Raw genomic sequence first — 12,487 nt, forward strand, 5'->3', positions numbered from 1 at the left:
GGGTAACTTTCTTTCAAAGGTCACTATTCTAGTTACCTTTGTGTGCTCTGACCAGATACCTGAGAAAAAAACTAAAAAGAAGACTGCCTACTTCTGCCAGTTTGAGGATTTAATCTATCATGGCAGACAGGGAAAGAGGTAAGACAGCCCAATCCTCGTGGTGAGCTATGGAACAGAGAAGGTGAACTCACAGACTTGTGGGTTCCTCCACATAAAGTCTACTTTTCTTGATGTCCATGTTGTTTTCTGGTCACTGCTGTAAACTTGTATGAAATTCCTGTGCTTTGTAGGGGTCAACCTCCCCCCCCCCCCCCTTTGGGTCTGAGCAAGAGACTGCTGGTGTCAATATAATTTTTACAAGTTAAAAAGTAGCCCTCACTGGGCTTAGTAACCTAAGCCTGTAATCCTACCATTTCAGTGGTGGATGGAGGTAAAAGGATTAGGAGTTAAAAGCCAGCATGGGCTAGAGACTGTCTCAACAACAAAAACATTTCGTGAATGTATATAGTGAACACTTGTCAGATTTATTTATCTAGGTATTGACCCACTTTTCTGTAACCGCAGTACACAGGAGGCTAAGGCAGGGGGATCTTGATTTGGAGGCCAACCTGGGCAACATAGTAAGACTGTCAAAAGATAAACCCAGTAATTAGCCAACAGGAGATGAAGCGGATGCAAAGCTAAGGGTCTAATTTTATAGATCTGGGGCCTAACTGACAGTAAATCATGAAGAGAAAATTGTGTGTATTGTGAAAGACATATAACTCGATAGTGTTATATGTGACCTTGAAAAAATCTTACTGTCTTTTAGTCATAGTCTCAAGTCTTGGATGATCAAGGAAATTTTCACTTTGCTAAAAACCTAGTTCACCAAAACTATGAAATACAAAGTGGGCTGCGGGTAAGGAGTGCATTATGTATTTAAACTGTCTCCCTGTGTGCTCCGGTTAGCCTTGACCTGGCGATCTTGCTTCAGCCTCTCCAGTGCTGAGGTTACAGAGTGCACTACACATTCTGCCCAGTAGACCCTGGCGTCCTGTGTAAGTGCTGAGTCTGTGAGCAGGCTTGATGGACATTTCAAAGCCCAGAGTTTCCATCTTAGCTGATAGTGCAGGGACTTCCTGCAGCTGCCACCCACCCAGCAGACAGGCTGAAGCTGGATCTGAGCTGCCACTGATTCGAGGGACGGCTTTGCTCCAGTCTGCATGCCTGTTTACCCATGACATGCTTACATCCTCGCCAGAACATGTGGATCCACTCCAGTGTGTGGTGAGAGGAGCTCAAGAGACTGGATGCTGATTCTTCTCTCTCCAATGTTAAGATTTCCTCACTGGTGAATTCACTACATAATCCAAATGAAAAGGTTTGGCTGGTCAACAAAGGGAATTGTGTACCTCCCTCCCTCTGGTCTTCCCTAGAAATAGCTAATTATGCGTGTGCCTCCTTTCCCCTAGAGCCCTTAAGAAAGCATTCCACAGCCAAGAGCTTCCAGGATGGGGTCAGGTGGTTACTGTTTCACTTCAAGCCACAGAATGGCCCAGGACGTATATTGTTAAGTCAGATCTGGGGGTGTGTGGTTTCCCGTTCATCACTTATTTTCTGATTTGTCGGCGCCAAATCTTTTACTGAGATTCACCGAATATATACCCCAAGTTCACTGAGTGGAGAAATCCAGGAAGCACAGTGGAAAAACAGCCTTACTCCCTCAGGAACAAAGAAAGAGGAACAAAAAACAGGAACCGATTTAACGGTTTTACGGCACACAGCAAACAGAAAGGTCGGGACATTCCTTTGTTAGGAACAAAAGGCTTCCATATGCATCAGCCAGGCTCAGCCGGGGTCAAACTCTGATGGGGCCCTGGAGGGTCGACAATGATAGTTTAAGTTAAGAAAGTTTTCCATTAGGGGCTGGGGATTTAGCTCAGTGGTAGAGCGCTTACCTAGCAAGCGCAAGGCCCTGGGTTCGGTCCCCAGCTCCGAAAAAAAAGAACAAAAAAAAAAGAAAGTTTTCCATTTACTTTGTGTTAGTGAGGGGTTGTTGGACCTATCTTCTCTACCTGTGGACTCTACCACAGTCTTTTTAATTTTTAACTTAATTTAGCTCTTGCTATTTTAACCTGGGATTGCCTTGACCTTACTCTGCCTAGGAGGCAGGATTTGAACTCACACCTCCTACATCTGTCTAGGATTATAGTCCTATAGGCCTGGGTAAATGAAATATTCACCAGTAATTGAGCAACATTTTTGCTCAAGTCCTGAGCATAACAATAGTTAACAATGGACCTTTTCCTAACACAGCTGTGACTTATGCTTTGAGGGAGGAGCGCACCTGCATTAAACATCTACAAAGCTGATTCACTGGTTAGAATTTAAATGATTATTGAGCAAGTTCCAGATTCCTGGCCAAATTATCTGGGAGTATCTTCAATCTTCTCAATAGCCATTTATTGCTCACTGCTGTGCTTGACCTAATATCCTTGAGACTCTCCGGTAAGATCTTTTTTTGGAATGTACAGACTTAGCTTCTCCCACTTCAAAAGCTAAGAATGTCCTTTGATAACATTAGAGATGCCTCTGCTTTTCGATGCCTGCCAACAAGATGATTCCATCAAGTACCTGAAGAGTAACTCAGAATGTCTTTGTTCTGTTGCCACATTGGAACATGATGTTTGCACATCCTGCTCCTGTGGTTCTGACCCAGGATCTCTCGTACTTGGATCCAAAACAGACTCTGCCTCCCACTGAGGTGAGAGCTGTGTATCTGCATCAACAGAGCATACAACCAGTGGTGGAGATGAACATGACTATGTGTAAGTCACCGTTACAGGTGCCAGATGTCAATGCTGGGCTGTAATAAGGGCAAGTCACAGTGACAGAAGTCAAGGACTTCCTTTTCCAGAAGTAGGATGCCAGTCATCTGTAACACCTGCTTTTCGTTTGTTTTGATATATGATATATTGTGATATTTTTTATTTATTCACTTTACATCCCTATATCAGCTCCCCTTCTCCCAGTACCGCCTCACACAGACCCTCCCCCATTAATCCCCTTCTCTGATAAGGGAGACACCCACCCACTCCTGCATATCAGGTCACTGCAAGACTAGACATATTCACATCCTCTCTCACTGAGACCAGACATGGCATTAGGGGAATGGGAGCCTCAAGGAGGCAGGCAGGCAACAGATTTGGGGAGAGGTCCTATCCCTGTTGACCAAGCCGCTCTTCTGCTACATGTCTACAGGGGGCTAGGTCCAGTTCTTTGGTTGGTGATTCAGTCTCTGGGAGCCCCCCAGGGGTCCAGGTTGGTTGACTCTGTTGGTCTATAGAGTCCTTGTCCTCTTCGGGTCCCTCAGTTCTTTCCCCTACTCTTCCATAAGACTCCCCAAGCTTCATCTAATGTTTGGCTGTGGGTCTCTACATATTATTTCATTGGCTGGTGGATGGAGCCTCTCAGAAGACAATTATGCTAGATTCCTATCTGTAAGCATAACAGAGTATCATAAATGGTGATGGGGATTGGTTCTTGCCTGTGGGATGGGTCTCAATTTTGGGGCAGTCATTGGTTGGCCATTCCTAGTCTCTGCTCCATCTCTGTCCTTGCATGTCTTGTAGACAAGACATATTAAAGGGTTGCTGTCTTTATCCCTCCACTGGAGTCCTGCCTAAGTGGCCACTTCCAGATCCATATCCCTCACTGCTAGGAGTCTCATCCAGAGTGGGCCCCATAGTTCCTCCTGGCATATGCCCAAAAGCTGCTCCACTATCCCACACTTGCTCAACTATCTTCATAGCAACTTTATTCATCTAGAAAGTGAAAACAACTTAGATGTTTCTCAACTGAAGAATGGATACAGAAAATGTGACTCATTTACAAAATGGAATACTATTTCAGCCATCAAAAACAAGGGCATCATGAGTTTTGCAGGCAAATGGATGGAACTAGAAAATATCCTAAGTGAGGTAACCCCAACGCAAAGGGACATACATGGTATGTACTCATAAATGCATATTAGTGCCATAGAGTACAGCATAGCTATGCTACAATCTACAGACCCAAAGAAGCCAAATAACAAGGAAGGCCCAAGGAAGGATGGTTGAATCTTCCTCTGAAGGGGAAACACAGATATTGGAGGTTGTTAGAAGGAGGAAATTGGATGGTAGCGGGGATGGGGAGGGAAGTGGCATGGGGCAAGGGGAGGAATCAGGTGTAGGGACAACAGGGGAGAGGAGGGAAATTGAAGGTGGGTAGGTGGGCCAGTCTCTAGGATGTCTGGAGACCTGGGATGGGGGAGGCCCCAGGGAGTCTATAATCCTATGTTTAAGACTTAGTAAATACCAGCAGGGAGTGTGCGACCATTTAATGAAGTTCACCTGATTTTTATATTTGGTTGTGAGCCTAGCCTTTAACGGCTGAGCCATCTCTCCAGCCCTCACCTGATTTTTAAATTCATTCTTCCACAGTCTCATATACATGTTTATAAATGTAATACACTTTGGTCATATACAGCCCATTATCCTCCTCTATTCCCCCCCACCAAACCCATGTTCCCCAACAAGTCCCCCAGCTTCCCTGTCTTTCTCTCCTTTTGGGCACTATATTAGGTCACTGTTGCTTGTCACTGCATGGCTCGTGTTATTTACTAGAGAGGCACCTTGAGCAGTGGCTATGCTACTGAGGACTCTGACCCCTCCTCCAGCAACACCCAACTAACTACCTTTGGCTCCTCAGGGTAGGGTGGGGTCTACCCCTCCCCCATTCCTGATAGAATGTTGGTGGGCCCAGTTTTGTGAGGAATTTATGCAGATAGCAGCTGAGTTCATGGGTGTGGCAACCGTGTCTTATCCTGTAGACTCCATTTCATCTGATTCTTAAGTTCTTTCTCTCCCTTTGGCGATGCCCCCAGAGCCTTGGGAAGGAAAAGGTGATGGTGAAGTAGATGACCTGTTTATAGCTGAGTTCTAATGGACAAGCCTATCAGTATTCAAGATGGAAACCATAACTCATCTTAGGAACATCCAGTTCAGCAGGATAATGGTGTTCTGTGAGAAGACTGCTGGGGGTGGGCTTATAGTTACTTGTATATGGTTTGTGTCTTCCCTAGAATGTATATGTTGAATTCTCAGTTTGACCTCAGTTTGGAGGTAGCGACTGTATCAGTGTAGTTAAAATGAGGACATTGCACTTGAGACTACATAGGCTATAGACCTAGAGGAAAACTAATTTCTATTGTTCTTCAAAAGGAACAAGGCGATATAATGACTCCTGATGACATTCTGCTGTACCCATAGCCATTCTGCGAGATCCTTATCTCTCAGCTCAGCTATGATCAGAGAAGCTTCCTCCTAGATGGGAACTAGTACAGAGATCTGTAACCGAACAATGCAGAGATAGAGAGACCTTGGAACACCAAGTGCTAAATCAAATTCCTTATCAAATCATTCCCTTCAGGGCTTAAGGAGCTATGCAGAAGTGGAGGCAAGGATTTTAAGAGACTGTGTGGTTAGAAGACACCAAAGAGAGGCTGGAGAGGTGGCTCAGCGGTTAAGAGCACTGACTGCCCTTCCAGAGGTCCTGAGTTCAATTCCCAGCAACCACATTGTGGCTCACAACCATCTGTAATGGGGTCTGATGCCCTCTTCTGGTGTGTCTGAAGACAGTGCAGTGTACTCGGACATAAAATAAATCTTTAAAAAAAAGAAGACATCAAAGAGACAGTGTAGAGACATATATGAACTCGCAGAAACTATTGCGACATGCACAGGGCCTACATCAGTTCAAGCTGGATAGAGTCCCAGGCATTGACAGAGAAACTGGAAATGTGTTCATCACTAACCCAGACGCTATCTCCAATTGACAATTTGAAAAGGGAAAAATCGGTTCTCCCTAATGGTGTCTCGCTGGGTATACAAACTGCACTGCGGGGCAGGCCCCAAGGCCGCTAACACAATGCAAGCTATCTTCCATTTTTGGAGGTATTTTGCCTCATATTGCTTTGTCTTGGCTTTTTTACCTTACCGGTCTTTTGCTTAACTATTGTGTTTCCAAATTTCATCTCTTTATACGGTGTGTGTGTCTGTGTTCCTCTGTGCTTATTCTTTCTTTTTTTTTCTAATTTGTTTTTCTTTTCTTTCATTCCAATTAGATTTGATTTATTTTTTTAATTGATGTCTGTTTTGTAAAGAGATAGAAAAGGAAGCTGGAGTTGGATGGGGTGAAAAGGATCTGGGGGCGGGGGAAAGAGAGGGGAAACAGTGATAGAGAGGATATTTTGAATGAAGAAAATTACTTTCAATAAGGTCATTTGGGGGTAGATTAAATCTGGTATAAATACTCTGGTGTAACTAGGGTGGAACAATTGTAGACAAGCCATGGAAAGAAGCACTGATCTTTGACGAAGAGAAGGAAACCAACTCTCCTGCCTGGTGACCCTGGACTCCCAGCCTCCAGGACTGTGAGACACAACATTTCTGCTGCATACTAATACTGCTCTCGTAGTTTTCAACTGATTGTCCTTGGACTTCAAGTCTCTTTTCCTTGCTACCTTTGAGAGTAAGTCTCTGGTCAAAGCGGTGCACTTCACTTTTCTCCAAATCCTGTGGGACAGTAAGGGATGACGTCCCCTCATCATTCTAGAAACAACTGTTTCCATGCCAAGTGTCTTCACGATGTTCACTGCAAATGACAGCAATTCAAGCACAATCCGTAGCTGATATTTCCTCCTTCCTATGGCAAAGACCTCATTGCCAGCAGCTCCAGGTTCACCATCCAAGAGCTTTATCGTCAGGGGGCTGAGTTGTTTTTCAGCTGCCATGCAGGAGAAGCACTGTGATTGACTCAGAGTTGGGTAGGGGACTACCTCATAACTCAGAAGAGAGTGGCGAGCATTAGCAGGAGTGTGTGCGTGTGCATTATTTGGGACTTGGGATTGGTTGGAAGAAGCCAAAAACAAATATAAAAGGATTCTATTCTGGGGTTTCAATTGCTGCGATGAACAAAATGACCAAACAGCAAGTAGGGGAGGGAAAGTATTTGTTTGGTTTGTATTACCACAGCACTGTTCATCCTTGAAAGAAATCAGATCGGGAACTCAAATGGCAGGAACCCGGAGGCAGGAGCTTTTGCACAGGACACGAAGGGGTGCTGCTTACTTGCTTGTTCCCCGTGACGTGGTCACCTTGCTTCATTATAGACCCCGGGACCACCAGCTCAGGAACGTCACTAACCATAATGGGCTGGGAACTTTCCCGTCAATCACTAATTAAGAAAATGCTTTACAGGCCTGCCTACGGCCTGATCTTAGTGGAGGCATTTTCTCAATTGAGGCTACCGCCTCTCTGTTCTGGCCCAGAGTAATAAAAACAACTACTGTTGTGCATTGGGTATCCTGCTAGATCTGCTATTGGTACTCGTCTTGTACTCACTATGATGAAACCTGGATGCAGTGAGATAGTGGCGTAGCCCCACTCTTGTTGAGGATAGTATTTCAGAGGGAAATTCAAGGGCAGCTTTAGAAAGGCATAATTCTATCTTAGACATATTCATAGTCTTTTTACCAGTTGCTTCTGAGATGAATATTAAATCCCCTAACTGCAAAACTGAAATGATAATAAAATGAATCGGTAAGTCCAGTAGTTGTTAGCATGGAGTAGGGCCCAGGATGTTATAAAGTTGTCAAATCAGCACTAAATAAGTTATGTCCACTGATTTGAGTTGTAAAGCTTTAGGCAGGTTATAAGTATAACTTGTGTCTTAGTTTCTCCAAAGCCCTCGTATGGGCTATTGAAAATATTGGTGAGTTAGGACAAGAAAGATGCTTAAAAGAGTGTCCGGAGTACAGAAGTTACTGGGTTGAAATGGATGCTACTTATTCCTGTCATGGAGTGTTCCCATCTGTACCCCACAGTTTCCATGTGTTAGCAACCGACTTATTACTGCAGAATGGCTAAGCTAGAAAGTCTCTGCTTGAGGCAGGCAGTCTGAGGGCAGATCCGTTGTTTCTTTGCTGTGTCTTTAGGAACTGGTCAGCAGAAGACCGGCATGAGAATCACCTAAAATCTTGACTCAAAATCCCTGTTAAAGGCCCTTCTTTCTCTTCCTGGATCTCCAAAGATCCTGAGTTCTCAGTTCATTATTTTAAGTACCTCTTGATGAGCCCCGAGCAGAAATCTAAAGAAAACTGCAGCAGGCCTCTCACTCTAAAATTCCATGCAAGAAATTGGTTATGGAGTCTGATTTGCCATGAGGCTTTGCAGTGCATTCCAGTTGTATGTCTTTTTAACCTTAGAAAATAAATTGAAAATACACAGGGGAAACACACCCTGAAACCCCTACATCCTGGAAATAGAATCGGGAGATTGACTTTTTTTTTAAGGCCAGCCTGAGCAACATAGTGAATCCAATCATAATAAATAAATAAATAAATAAATAAATAAATAAATAAGCATAACCTGTATTCTTTTTTTATTTCGGTAGTTTCATAAGTGCCGTTGGTCAAAAGCATTAACATTCTGACCTAAAACTGAGTGGAACAAAGCCTTTAGCTCTGCCTCTTATCCTGTCAGTGTGGTACCAACACGGGGCCTGAAGCAAGTCTTTGAAATAAGATTGCTTTGTTGAAAAACATTCTTGGGGGGAAACTACTGGTTCTTGTCCAGCAAAGAGCTTAGAAGTTATCGTTACAAAAAGTAATAGGCAAAATATTGAAAAATAATCACCCATCTTATAACCCTCAGAGAACAGAGATCACAGCACAAACTGGTTTCCTTTGCATTATTTCCCTGTAACTGGAGACGAGAGACAAGGGGAGTGAGGAAATCACCATTTACCAGGGACAGATGTTGACTGCTACAAAACAGTTTAGCAAAGAAGGCAAGAGAATCCAAAAGAAGGGCGTTCAGGGACTTAGCCTGTGATGTTGCAGCTGTATCAGTGAGCATGGCCTACCTCTTAGCCAGGATATAACATTTCACACCAAAGGTCTGTCTACCAGTGTAAGCATGTCTGGCTCCCAAAAACACAGTGTGCAACACGATGGTCAGTCACTACAGAACGAAAGGCTCCAGAAGACACCCCGAGCCCAACATGACAGCAAGAGGAAGAACTGGGATTGCTGCAGGGATCACACAGATTTGCTTACTTGCATGTGTGCAATATACACTGTGATACAAATATTCTGTTCTTGCCGTTTAACTGTAGTTTATATTATTTGAAAGTAGCCAAGGAAAAGTAGGCAATCTTAAGAGCAGGGCTTTACGTTTACCATGTAAAGAGCTGCAGAAACAGTTTAAGATGGAGTGATACTCTAGGTCCTGAGAGCCACATGACTAGGGCCCTTGAGAGGGCTCAGCAGGTAAAAGTCACCTGACAACCTGAACTCAGTCCTTGGGACTGAAGGGGAAAGCTGACTCCCTTCCTTTATCCTCTAATCTCCACATAAGCTCCTTGGTGGGTGCATCCCAAAGAAGTCTAAATTACAAAGATGGTAAGTAGTTTATCAGCCAGCACTGGTTCCAGAGGTTCAATTCCGGACTCCCTCCTCTTTTTCCTTCTTCCTCTCAGTCTCCTGTTTCCTTGTCTTCCTCCTCTTTATCTCTTCTTCCTTCTTGGCATGAACACGAAAATGTGAGACTCAGTAAACTATCACAGAATACATTGACGGCTATAGATTTTCTCGCTGGCTTCCTTCTTGTTCTTTTTCTCTTCTGCTTGCCTCTTGACTTCTAGCGAAGAGCTCATGAGGAGTTGAAATCTCATATAACATACAAAGGACATAGGCAGCTGACGAAGGACATACGTTCTCAAAGTAAGATGGATTGAGGTAGACAGAACCAATGGGACTATATCTTGGAACATTCTTTGCGTATGTCTTTGTGTGTGCACATATATGTGTGCACATGCACATGCAAATGGAGGCCAGCAGTTAATGTTAAATATCTCCCTCACTCTTTCCACCTTCTCTTTTGAGACAGGGTACCTCACTGAACCTGGTGTTTGCCAATTTGGCAAGACTGGTGAGGAAGCTCCTGAGATCTGCCTAGATTCTACACCCCAGCACTGAAGTTACAGACATGTGCTTCTGTCCCTGAGTTCTGGGACCTGAACTTAAGTCCTCATTTCAGGCAAGCACCTTACCAACTGAGCCATCTTCCCAACCTTCATTTACTGCAGTATTTGGAAGGCTGATGATTCAGACTAATGGGGTAAAAGTTGAGTGTCCGTAACAGTGACGGTTATCACATTGCGAACACAACAAAGATCGTGTCTGGCCAGTGTTAAGAGGTAGAAGTGGGGAGGAACACCCATCTGCATTTGCAGGTGCCCAAAGGTGTCCAGAACAGGTGGAGGGACTCAGAAACCCAGTTTTAGGTATATGTTCCCCATTTGCTTTTGTTTGTTGGTTTTGTTTTGCATTTTTAAGACAGGATCTCATTGTGTAGCCCAGGTTAGCCTGGAGTTTGCTATATATCCCAGGTTTAACTTTCAATTAAGATTTTCTTGTCTCTCCTCTATACAAAAGAGAAACAAGCCGAGAAAGAAATTAGGGAAACGACACCCTTCATAATAGACCCAAATAATATAAAGTACCTCGGTGTGACTTTAACCAAGCAAGTAAAAGATCTGTACAATAAGAACTTCAAGACACTGAGGAAAGAAATTGAAGAAGACCTCAGAAGATGGAAAGATCTCCCATGCTCATGGATTGGCAGGATTAATATAGTAAAAATGGCCATTTTACCAAAAGCAATCTACAGATTCAATGCAATCCCCATCAAAATACCAATCCAATTCTTCAAAGAGTTAGACAGAACAATTTGCAAATTCATCTGGAATAACAAAAAACCCAGGATAGCTAAAGCTATCCTCAACAATAAAAGGACTTCAGGGGGAATCACTATCCCTGAACTCAAGCAGTATTACAGAGCAATAGTGATAAAAACTGCATGGTATTGGTACAGAGACAGACAGATAGACCAATGGAATAGAATTGAAGACCCAGAAATGAACCCACACACCTATGGTCACTTGATTTTTGACAAAGGAGCCAAAACCATCCAATGGAAAAAAGATAGCATTTTCAGCAAATGGTGCTGGTTCAACTGGAGGGCAACATGTAGAAGAATGCAGATTGATCCATGCTTATCACCCTGTACAAAGCTTAAGTCCAAGTGGATCAAGGACCTCTACATCAAACCAGATACACTCAAACTAATAGAAGAAAAACTAGGGAACACATGGGCACTGGAAAAAATTTCCTGAACAAAACACCAATGGCGTATGCTCTAAGATCAAGAATCGACAAATGGGATCTCATAAAACTACAAAGCTTCTGTAAGGCAAAGGACACTGTGGTTAGGACAAAACGGCAACCAACAGATTGGGAAAAGATCTTTACCAATCCTACAACAGATAGAGGCCTTATATCCAAAATATACAAAGAACTCAAGAAGTTAGACCGCAGGGAAACAAATAACCCTATTAAAAAATGGGGTTCAGAGCTAAACAAAGAATTCACAGCTGAGGAATGCCGAATGGCTGAGAAACACCTAAAGAAATGTTCAACATCTTTAGTCATAAGGGAAATGCAAATCAAAACAACCCTGAGATTTCACCTCACACCAGTGAGAATGGCTAAGATCAAAAACTCAGGTGACAGCAGATGCTGGCGAGGTTGTGGAGAAAGAGGAACACTCCTCCATTGTTGGTGGGATTGCAGACTGGTAAAACCATTCTGGAAATCAGTCTGGAGGTTCCTCAGAAAATTGGACATTGAACTGCCTGATGATCCAGCTATACCTCTCTTGGGCATATACCCAAAAGATTCCTCAACATACAAAAGAGACACGTGCTCCACTATGTTCATCGCAGCCTTATTTATAATAGCCAGAAACTGGAAAGAACCCAGATGCCCTTCAACAGAGGAATGGATACAGAAAATGTGGTACATCTACACAATGGAATATTACTCAGCTATCAAAAACAACGAGTTTATGAAATTCGTAGGCAAATGGTTGGAACTGGAAAATATCATCCTGAGTGAGCTAACCCATTCACAGAAAGACATACATGGTATGCACTCATTGATAAGTGGCTATTAGCCCAAATGCTTGAATTACCCTAGATCCCTAGAACAAACAAAACTCAAGACGGATGATCAAAATGTGAATGCTTCACTCCTTCTTTAAATGAGGAAAAAGAGTACCCTTGGCAGGGAAGGGAGAGGCAAAGATTAAAACAGAGACTGAAGGAACACCCATTCAGAGCCTGCCCCACATGTGGCCCATACATATATACAGCCACTCAATTAGACAAGATGGATGAAGCAAAGAAGTGCAGACCGACAGGAGCCGGATGTAGATTGCTCCTGAGAGACACAGCCAGAATACAGCCAATACAGAGGCGAATGCCAGCAGCAAACCACTGAACTGAGAATAGGTCCCCCGTTGAAGGAATCAGAGAAAGAACTGGAAGAGCTTGAAGGGGCTCG

The sequence above is a fragment of the Rattus norvegicus genome, chromosome 17, assembly GCF_021556685.1.
Source record: "Rattus norvegicus strain SHRSP/BbbUtx chromosome 17, alternate assembly SHRSP_T2T, whole genome shotgun sequence".
NCBI classification, from domain to species: domain Eukaryota; kingdom Metazoa; phylum Chordata; class Mammalia; order Rodentia; family Muridae; genus Rattus; species Rattus norvegicus.